Genomic DNA, 10,784 nt, shown 5'->3' with positions numbered 1-10,784 from the left:
ATTTTGGGGTTACAAACACTTTTTAACTTTCAAGAGATTTTAAAATCCCAAATTTTTTTGGGATAACCCCTCGAAACAGGTAAAAAATAAAACTATAAATAATTTTCTTTCCTTTTTAGTAAAAAAAAAAATTATAAAACTAAAATATATTGTTATTGTTTTTTGTAAAAGGGGGAAATGTGTGTATTTTTTTTTGTTTTTTTTTTTAAAATTTTGGTTTTTAATTTAGAAAAATTTTTAACTTTTTTTTTAAAAAATTTTTTAAACCGTTTTGAAATGGTTTTAAGGGGTTTTCACTTTTTAACACATGAATTGTAAGGGGGCCTGACAGTTTCATTTGGAAAGGGCGGCGGGAAAGGGAAATTCGGGGGTCAGGGGTTCGAGCCCTTGGGGCTGAAACTTTTTTCTCACCCTGTGCTAAAAATTACCCCCGTTTAGAAATTAATTCACGGGGGTAAGTAAATTTGGGAAAATTTTCAAAGAAAAAATTTTTTCAAAACAAATGGTTTAAAATTTAACCCTTCAATTTTTTAAACTGGGGAATGGAAGAATCCAAAATCAATACTCGATATTTGGGTTTATTTTTTCCGTCAAATATGGGTTACTGGGTCGTTTCCCAAATAATTAAAAATTTTATCACCCCAAATCAACAGCTTCCCTCCCTTTCTTTTTCTTTTAAACATTAAAAAATTTTTAAATAAAGTTTAGGCCAAAGGGAAAAAAATTTAATTTAAAAATTAAATCAAAAACCTTTAAAATTTTAAAAATTTTATTAATGAATGTAAGTTTAAAATTTTTAACAGGGGAAAAAAACTTTTTTTTCTTGCAAAAAAAATTAAAAACCCGGGGCAAAAAATTTCCCGGGGCCCAAATCTATTAAATTTAACATATCTTAATAGCAATACGGCCTTTTTTTTTTAAAAAAAATGTTCCTTAAACAAATTGGGGTAAAATGCACTGTTTTAAAAAATTAAAGGTTACAAAATATCAAAAAGAGGCCGGATAAGTAAGGGGCGTTTGGACGGGGGCGCGGAAAACTAAATCGCCTCATTAAATTTTTAGGTATCATTTTCGCCCCTCTGAAGGGGAAGTTGTGATTGAAATTTAAAAATTTTTATAAAGGTATTTTGCACTCCCAAATTTCGAAAATTGGGAAAAATTAAAAAATTAAATTTTAAAAAAAAGCAATAAAAATAAAAAAAATACTTTTTTCCCCGAGAAAATCAAATTTATATTTTGGTTAAACCCGAAAATCGAGCTGGGTTCGGGTTTACTGGGCCCAAAATCCCAATTTTAAACAAAAAAAATTGGTAAGGGGCCAAATGCTCAAAGGGGAAAGACCCGGGAAAGGGTAATTCCGAGTGTAGGGGTTCATTTTTTTTTTTTTTTTTTGGGCGTTTTTTTTTACATTAAATTTAAAAAATTTTTTTAGAAAAGGGGAAGGCTTTAAAATAAAAAAATCCCCCAAACTAGGATTCAGACAGTTTTTGGGGATAAAACGAAATGACGTAAAATGAATTGGAAAAAGGGGAGGGGGCGGTGTTTTAAGTCTGTTTACCCCCAAAAATGATGTTTTGAAAAACCCCTTAGGTAATATTGGTACGCTTTAAAAACCCCCTGTTTGCTGAATTATATCAAAAATTTTTGCAAAAAAAATGTATTTAAATCAAAGCGTTAAAAAAGGAATTAAAAACAAACTTAAAGGCCGTAGAAAACAAATAGAAAATCCGGGTATTCCCCCACGGGGTCACAAATTTTAAATTTTAAATGAAAATATAAAAAAATTTATTTTTTTATATAATATTTTTTTTCTTTGAAGGGAAAACGAATCTTTAACGGGTTTTAAAAACCCCCAAAAATTTTAAAAAATAATTAAACAAGATTTTTTATTCTAAAAGCCGATACCAGTATTTAAATTTTGGGACAAACCAAAAACCCGTTTAAATAAAAACGCCCTTTTCCAAAGCACGAAATAAAAATTTTTCCCTTTAACCAAACCTAAAAAATAGCTAAAAAAAAATTTTTTTTTTTCTATTTTAGTGTATATAAAAATTCTTTTTAAAATAATAAAAGAAAAAAAGTGCCAAAATCTAGGTTTTTAAACCCAAAAATTTCCCAAAATTTAAAAATTTAAATATTTTTTTTTTTGGCATTTTTTTTTTTCAAAATACTGGGGCCCTAAATTTTGGCCAAGAAAAAAGGGAAAAATTGTTTTCCCAAAAAAAAAACTATTCTTTGTTTTTAAAGAGGGTTTTTTTTTTAAACCCAACTTTTTCTCAGTTGCGGGGTTTTTTAAAGTATTTAATGTCCCAATTTTTTTTTAAGGGAAATTTTTTTTTAATGGCAAAATTTTTTTAAACAATGCATAACAATTGCAAACTTTTAAATTTACGAGAAAAGGGGGGAAATGTTTTTAAAAAGACTTGTTTTTTGGTCTTTAAATTTAAAAACTGATTTTTTTTAATTGATAATGTAATTTTTTGAGAAGCTATTGTTTACTTTTTTGAAATGAGATGGGGATATAAACTTACTTGGGCCTAAAAAATTTTAAATTTTCCCTAAAATATTTTTTAATGGGAAATGTTTTTTTTTGTTTGTATTGTAGATATTGGAGAATATGATATATAAAGAGAAAAAAATAATGCATAAATTTTCAACATAAGCTGATCCCAAATAAGGGGTCTCCCAAACAAACCTTAAATGGGTTTAAAAACCCCTTTTGAAGTTTTAAATGAATATAAAGGTATTTTGCCCTTATTAGATATTTTCTGGTTTTTTAACGGCCCAATATTTAAACTAGTAAAAACTATTAGATTTTAGTTTACTTAATAAAAATTGAAAGGTTTTTTTTAAACACAAAATTTTTAAAATAAAGTTTTGTTTATGTTATGATTGTGCTCCAGTATTTAGGCCATAAAAAAAAAAATTAGTCTTTCTAACCCTTTCCCGGCCCAATAGTTTGTTTCCTCCAAAGAAAATTTTTTCCTTTTCGCGAACATATGCAAAAACCCAAAAAACCATTTTTTTTTTTTAATGTTTTTAAAGTCCATTTTAAATTTTAATAATAAAAAAAGAAAAAGTGCCCGCCTGCGGGGATTTCCCCAAAAATTTCCCAATTGAAAATCAAATTTTTATTTTTTGGGCCAATCAAAAAATCGTGGCCCGACTTGCACAAATTTTTTAAAATTGTTTTTTACACAAAAATTAATTATTTTAAAAACTTTTAAAGAGTTCTAAATTTGTTTGTGATTTTTAACACGGGCCCCAAATTTTGAAAGGGATTTATATGTCTTTTCCTAAATTTTTTTCAAGGGGAAATTTTTTTTTTAAATAGAAAAAAAATATTTTTTAAAGCCCCTGCAAAATACATTATTAGCAAAACTGTTAATTACAGGCTTAGGCAAAAATTTGGTTTTTTTTTATAGATTTTGTTTTTTTTTCATCAATTTGGGAAACGGGTTTGCTAATATTGAAAAAACGGGTTTTTTTTGGACCCGGGGCCTATTGTACATTTTGAAATGGATGGGAATTGAAAAATTTAAGCCCAAATTATAGAAAATTGTTTCCTGAAAAATTTTTATAGTAATTTTTTTTTGTTTGCTTATATTAATTGGAGAATTTTGATCATAAAAATGATGACAAAAAATAATGCCAAAAGTTAGAAATTGCTGATCCCAAAGAAGTGTCTCCCAAAAAACTTGTGAGGTTAAAACCCATGAACAAATCAAAAAATATGAGGATTTTTTTTCTTTTTTTAAGCATAAAATTCTTTTTTCTTACAGGGCCCAATTTTTAAAACTAGTTGAAAACTACTAGATTTTTAGTTTTAAAATTTAATAAAAATGCAAAAAGTTTTTTAAAAAGTTGAATATTTATAATAATAGTTTTTTCCCCCAAAAAACGGGTTTGGGGGGGGTTAATGGGAACCTGGGGGTGGGCCCCGGTGGTCGGTTATTTGGGTTTTGGGGGGTTTCTTTGGGTTCAGACGCCCTTTGCTTTTTCCCTTGTCCGGAGCTAAATTAAAAAATAATATTTTGGAATTCAATATAACAGTAAAAGGGGTAAAAGCACATTGAGAAAAGTGAAAGTGCAAAAGCCAAAATTTTATATGATAAAAAGAGTTATTCCCCTTTGTTATTTTTCCTTTTCGGGGATAACTTGAAAAAAGGGTTGGGAATTCAAAAAAACTTCATAAAATTGAAAAACAAAAAAGGGGGAATGCAGTGCACAAAAACCATAACTCTTTTAAAAATTTAATTTTAAAAGATTTAAATTTGCCTTTTTGTTTTTTCATTTTTTTTTTTTGTTGTCGGACCATAATAAAGACTAATGGTTTGGAATTCAAATAATAATAAAAAAGGGCCCAAGCCTTTGAGAAAAAGGTGCGTGCATAAAAACCCATAACCATCTAAGAAAATTACCAGAGAAATTCCCCCTTTTTTAATTTTCCCTTTGCTTTTTTTTTGCCCGGAAATAATTGAAGAAATTTTTAAATTAAAAACAAATTTAAAAATGGTGAAAATTTGAAAAGGAATGCGGGCCAAGAAATAATTCATTTTGACTTTTTACAAAAAAATTCCCCTTTGTTCTTTCCTTGCTTTTTTTTGCCCGGGACCAAACGGGAAAATTTTTTTGGGAAATTTTCTTTATAACTTCATACAATGGTAAAAGGCCATTGAAAAAAGTGCAGGGCATAAGACCAAAAACTCCATTTTGACAAATTTAAGATTTACTCCCTTTTGGTTATTTTTTCCCTTGTCCAGAGAAAATGATTTTAAAAAACTTTTGGTTGGGTTTAAAAACAATTTCTTAATAGCCAACAAAAAGGGGGAATGCAGTGAAACAAAAAACCTAATTTCTTTATTTTAAAACAGAGTTTTTTGGGTTTTTTGGGTTAAATTTTCCCTTGTCCAAGAATAATTAAAAATTTAACTTTTTTAATTCAGTAAATTTTAACATTTGGCAAAGGACTTTAAAAAGGGAAAGGGGAAGTGCAAAAGAGCCATAACCCATTTTACAAAATACAGATTAGCCCTTTATTATTTTTCCCTTTGCCCCGGATAACTTTAAAACGTAACTGGCTTGGAAATCCAAAAACAACTTCTACAATGGTCAAGGGCAAATAAGAGGAAAGTTGCATTTGCACAAGAACTTTAACTCTATCTTCGAGTATTTAATAAGAGTTTTATTGCCCTTTGTTCTTTTTCTTTGTCTTTCTGGACCTTTTTAAACAGAAGTAATTCATTAAAATTCATTCAAAAATGGCCCCAAACCCACATTAAAAGAAAATGCAACATACATGAACCACAGTTTATCTTTAATTTGGCCCACAACCCCTAACTCTATGTTTCAATTCTTTTTAACAAGGTATTCTGTTAACTGTAACATCCTCATTTCCGAAAACAGGACTTGTGGGGGTATTAATCACAATTTAAAGTGAAGTTCTAGTTGTATTAAATGGTATTGATGATTGTGCTCACCAGTCTTTAGGCCCATAAAAAAAAATATTCTGATTCTCATCCCCGTCCGCCCCACTCCAGTTAAAGATTCCCTCTGATAGATACATTTTCCCTTCAGCGAACATGTCAATAAACAAGATAGATACATTTTCCCCCTTCAGCAAACAGTGATGCATAAACAAAACCAATCATTTTTTTTTTATTTTCAATGTATAGTAAAGTTCCGATTCTTAATTTCAATAATAAAAAGAAAAATAAAAGTGCCCTGACCCGCTGGGATCTTATCCAAAATTCCCTTTGAGAATCAAACGTTTAATTTTCTTTTTGGCTACATCATACTGTGGTATGACATTGAGACAAGATATGTGAAAATTGTTCTTACACAAAAAATAATTATTCCAATGTATTTAAAGAGTTCTCACTTGCTTGTGATTTATTACACACTGCTCTCAGTTGCATGCTGTGATTTTAAGTGCATACTGTCCTCAAATTGGTTTTCAAGTGGAACATTTTTTTTTTGATAGCCAAAAATATTTTTTAACACCTGCATCATACATGTATTAGCATACTGTTAATTCACAGTGAAGGCAGATAATATTGTTTTTGTCTTTATAGGCTTGGTGTTTTGGTTATCATTTTGAAAACTGCGTTTGCTATTATTGATAACTGGTCACTTTTTGAGAGAGCTATTGATACATTTGAAATGAGATAGGATATATGGACATTTAAGCCTAATTAATTATAGTAAATTGTTCGCCTGAATATTTCTTATAGCATGTTTTTGTTTGCTAATGTATTGGGTAGATATTGAGAGAATAATAAATGAAAATAAATGATTGACAAAAAAAAATTCCCAAATAGTACCATAGGATAAAATAAAAGTTCTACAAAAAAACCTTGTAAAGGGTTAAAACCCCTTAAAGCTATAATGAATAAGGAGGTCTTATTAGATATTTTTTTTCCCTTACACCCCCAAAAATATTTAAACTAGTCGAAAACCAACTATATCCTGCCCTTTAAAATTAAAACATTCCATTTTTTATTTAATATAATTAAAATTTTTATTTTAATGTAAATTTTAAACCCTGACGTAATTTATCTTGGGCATGTTTTTCTTTTTTTTTAAATTAAAGGGGTCACGAATTTGGGTAAAAAATGCAAAATTTTATTTTTTTTCCCGTTGACTTACGGTGTAACCTGACGTGACGTCCATTTCAAAATGGCGGCGCCCATATAGACGTCATTTAGGGTTCGTCTCACAATTAGCGTGAAATGTACTCGGTAATTATAAAATAAAAAAATATTCTTATTCACTTATTGATCAATAGCTAAATGTTTTTAGTAAAATGAAAAATGACAACAAAGTTTGAGTCAAAAAGGCAATTTTACTAGCAAACCATTATTTAAAATAATCAAAATCATTTGTTCAAAGTTAAAATATCAGTAAGGTTTATAAATTTTAACACACAAAGATTTAATAAGTTAACATGATATAATGTCGTTTTCCATATTTTTTAAGAAAGTGATTTGATTATATAGCTTTTCAATCAAGCGCGTATCTTGAATACCGCAGCGCGTCGTAGGGGAGCGGGAACACTAGCTAGAAGACTATAAAAATGGTTCTTCGTTAATTAATGTTTAATTTAAATAATTCTGTAGTTGTCTGAATTTTGTCCATTAGTGTGCATCACGTCTATTCAAAAATAAATAAATTGACCAGGTTCGATGGGATACAAAAATATGCAACCCTTCTTATTTCGGGTGCGATGTTCGTGCGCTAAAACTTTCCGTAGGTTTCAACTTTCACAAGAAATCGCCAACAAGTACTACATTTTCATGCAAATCTGACAAAAAATATTAAGAAAACTGATTCACTATAAGGATCAACATTGGTTTGCTTGTTACCACAGAGTCTACTTTAACTAACTCCGTCGCAAACGGGAGAACACAGACTCGCGTTCGAGGAAAATATAAATTATAAGAATATAATATCATGCTTTCTAGTTGTAGGCCTATACCCTTTAAGCTCGTAAATACATATTTAACTTTCCGTCTCGCAATTCAACAAAATGTAAAGAAATACCGGCAGTGATTTGATATTATTAAGAGTAAGTTTGAATAAGAGTGTTCAATAAGCAACAATAAGTGGTTTTTGGTAGACACAAAGTGTTACATATAATTATTTTGTTTATAAGAAGGGTAGATCGAGTCAAAGAGAAACACCGAGTGACGTTCTCAATAATTTTAGCCTTCCTAAAATTTGAAACTATTCAGTGTAAAAACAATAAATCTAAAATCTAGCATATTTTTCGGTTTACAGACACTTCACCCCCCAGACACTTCACCCTAGGCCCTTTTTTGCAGACACTTCACCCCTCAGACAGTTCACCCCTCATTTTAAAAAATTTGATTGAGACACTTCACCCCCCATTTTTATTTTGTGTTAAACAACCATTTATGTAGAAAATGTTAAATGTATTCAATAGTGATCGAGTATGTTTATTGTTTTAAACATATTTATTTTATTTTTATCATATTAATTGACCAAAGGCCAAAGATATATTGTTGTTTTGCTCTACAAAAAGGCTTGTTTCACAACGTTAATACATGTAGTAAGTAATTTCTTTATTTTTTATTTCATCTTTATATATCTTATACTAATTTCGTTTAAAGTGCAAGTATAACACTAATTGAATAATCTTTACTATTGAGTGTGGTGAACTCTACTACTCTTCATGATTGGAGGAATAAAAGAATCTTGATCTATCTACCTTGATATATTATTACTAAGTAATTATAATCTGTTCACACTTCCTTTGTGTCTTTAATTGACAGTTATCTTGTTTAATGAATTGAAAGCAAAACATGAATACAAATGGAACTGGCAACACATAGCATTGTGACACCAGTAAGTTTACTTAATTGTTAGCAACAAATGGTTAAATAATTATTAGATGTTATTGTTTCTGAAACTATTTACTAAAATATTTACAAATATTTACTCTTTGAAATGTTTGTAGATTATCCTTTAATTGAAAAATTCTAAATCAACAATACTTAAATAATTAAAATAAACAGTTAATAGCATTATGTTGTCGCTTATTTACTTTCTAGAAAAAAAATGGATGAGGGGTGAAGTGTCTTACTGATTTTGAGGGGTGAAGTGTCTCAAGGGGTGAAGTGTCTTCAAAATTTGAGGGGTGAAGTGTCTGGGGGGTGAAGTGTCATGCTACCTATTTTTCGCGGGAGAAAAACACCACGTATTGTTTATTTTGTAGCTAAAAGAGTAAGATTTACAGAAGTCTTGAATAACGATAAATATGTAGGGAAACTATTTCTGAGAAATATAAAAAATAGTTCAAAAACATAAAATCAAAACGAATTTTTATATTAATTAATGAAAGAAGTATTGTATGTTGTAGATTATGTCATTTTAAGTGTGTTTAAAATTTTTTAAATGTTATCAAAAGTTTTATTATTATTAATATCATGAATTGAACGTGGAATTTTCTACAGTTAAGTTGACAAAATCTGGTATACAAAAATTATTTTTAAATGACATCAAGACAAATTTATCCTCAACGCTTAAAATTTATCTGTTTGAGGTCATATGCCTAAACCGCCCTCTGTCAATGCCGCAACTGGAATCATCCATAAAAAGCGCGAGGCATTTTTTGTTACGTCATATATTTCGTCAATTGTTGTTGACGTAATAAAGTTTTTTTCGTCAGGAATCCATGAGCATTGTGATGTTGACAACTAAAATTGATGGGCCGTTCTTGAATATATGGATTTGGAACATGCTGAATTATGATGTGTTTCATTTACATATTTCATTTGCTAACCCAGATAACTCCACAAATTGAAGAATGTTTTAATAATGAGACGGATTATCAGTTTAAAAAATCTGGATCATCCAAAAGTGTAGGAGTCATGACTCACGTCATTAGGATTTTGAAGTCAAAAAGTGGAATCTATGGAACTGGATAGAAAACTGGAAATGAAGGAAATCTTCAGAATCGAATTTGTCGTGACGTTTATAAAATCATAGGATTCTATTCAGCTTAAAAGTAAGTGCAATTTCTAGACTACTCCATGTGACTCGGTGTTCTTGTTGCTCCTTATTTTTGTTCATTTTTAAAGTTTTCCATCATGCATTGCAAACTGAACCGTTACATCTTGTAGATCCAGCCTTTGTAAAATAATCATGAAACGACCCCCGAGAACCTCATGTATAATTTAGAAACATGACACGCGCTTTCTCCCGTTCATCTTCAAATGAAGAGTACTTCGCTCAATGGCTACGGAAAATAACAACAGAATTTCCATAGAGAAATCAAAATTGCTTTCACAAAAAAGTAGACACTTTAGAGTAAAATCATGAAAAATCTCGAGGGTGACTTTTTTTTAGTTTACAAAAAAGTTTTATTTTTTATTCAACGTCGTTTTGTTAATTCATACCAGGCAAAAGTTCATTTCCATTTTTAATGGGACAGACTATAGATTTTTAGCTGGACTATACGAAGTATATGGAGAGCAGTCTTACTCGCCTCGGCGTCGGCGTCCGCGTCCAGATTTTAGATTAAAGTTTTGGTGCAGTAAAATATTTTTCACTATAACTTTGTCATTTCTTAAGGTATCAACTTCAAACTTCAAATATATGTTCCTTATCATCAACCACATCTTATGTGACAAGGTTCATAACTCTAGCACCAATATTTTTAGATTTATCTCCCCTTGAACTTAGAATTTTCCATAAAAAATACTATTTTTTACTGTTACTTCTTTATTTCTTAAGGGATCAACCTCATACTTCAAATATATGTACCTTATCATCATCCCCATCTTATGTGACAAGGTTCATAACTCTAGCACCAATATTTACAGATTTATCTCCCCTTGAACTTAGAATTTTCCTCAAAAAATGCTATTTCTTACTGTTTCTTCTTTATTTCTTAAGGGATCAACCTCATACTTCAAATATATTTACGTTATCATCATCCCCATCCTATGTGACAAGGTTCATAACTCTAGCACCAATATTTTCAGATTTATCTCCCTTTGAACTTAGAATTTTCCATAAAAAATATTATTTTTTACTGTTACTTATTTATTTCTAAAGGGATCAACTTCATACTTCAAATATATTTACGTTATCATCATCCACATCTTATGTTACAAGGTTCATAACTCTAGCACCAATATTGCAAGAATTATCTCCCCATAAACTTAGATTTTTTTACTAAAAAAATGTTATTTTTTATTATAACTTTTTTTATTTTTAAAGGTATCTACCTCAAACTTCAAATACTTATTCCTTATCAT

The sequence above is a fragment of the Ruditapes philippinarum genome, unplaced genomic scaffold (genome assembly GCF_026571515.1).
Source record: "Ruditapes philippinarum isolate M1 unplaced genomic scaffold, ASM2657151v2 ctg15323_1_1_1_1, whole genome shotgun sequence".
Classification (NCBI taxonomy): Eukaryota; Metazoa; Mollusca; class Bivalvia; order Venerida; family Veneridae; genus Ruditapes; species Ruditapes philippinarum.
The sequence above is the reverse complement of the archived record's forward strand: the minus strand, read 5'-3'. Positions refer to the sequence as shown.